This window comes from Eubalaena glacialis, chromosome 1 (assembly GCF_028564815.1).
Source record: "Eubalaena glacialis isolate mEubGla1 chromosome 1, mEubGla1.1.hap2.+ XY, whole genome shotgun sequence".
NCBI lineage: Eukaryota > Metazoa > Chordata > Mammalia > Artiodactyla > Balaenidae > Eubalaena > Eubalaena glacialis.
The window spans coordinates 204,551,365-204,551,961 of NC_083716.1; the positions used below are offsets into that span (position 1 = coordinate 204,551,365).

At 36.2% G+C, this 597-nt stretch overlaps 1 non-coding gene across 1 annotated transcript; it reads right to left on the minus strand.

Moving 5' to 3' along the window:
* Positions 1 to 211: 211 nt before the first annotated feature.
* Positions 212 to 317, minus strand: LOC133079002 (U6 spliceosomal RNA). Its single transcript, XR_009698007.1, has one exon. It is a non-coding gene; the product is annotated as a U6 spliceosomal RNA (small nuclear RNA).
* Positions 318 to 597: the final 280 nt, after the last annotated feature.

Consider the following 597-nt stretch of genomic DNA (forward strand, 5'->3'; position numbering starts at 1 on the left):
GCATGACACAGGACCCAGGATCTCAGTCACAATGGTTGGAACCTACCCTGACTTCAGTGCCTAACAAGACTATCATATTGTATAGGTGAGTAGAGGGTAGGTACAATCAAAACAACATCCTGGATATATTTTGGTCTATCTTTTCTTTTTTTGTCTTAACAACTGCTGCCACTTATTGAATTCTTATTGTGGTCCAAATACCTTTTTTCCCCCAAATATGGAACACTTCACGAATTTGCACGTCATCCTTGAACAGGGCCATGCTAATCTTCTCTGTATTATTCCAATTTTAGTATATATGCTGCTGAAGCGAGCACTATTTTGGTTTATCTTAAACATTCCAAGTGGGTTCTAACATCAAAAATTTGTTTTGCAAATACAGTTCCTTTTGGTTTGGTTGGTTACTTTCTCCCCTGATGTGTCTTGATAGGATTAACGTTCCTCTCAACCTTAGTCTCCCTCACTTATATTTCCCTTACCTCTTAACGTATAACTGAATTAGAAGGTTTTTTTGCTCTTCTTGAGTATTACCCCCAAACCAAAACCATAAAAAGGCATTATACAAATACAAAAAAAAAAATTTTTTTAAAGGAAACA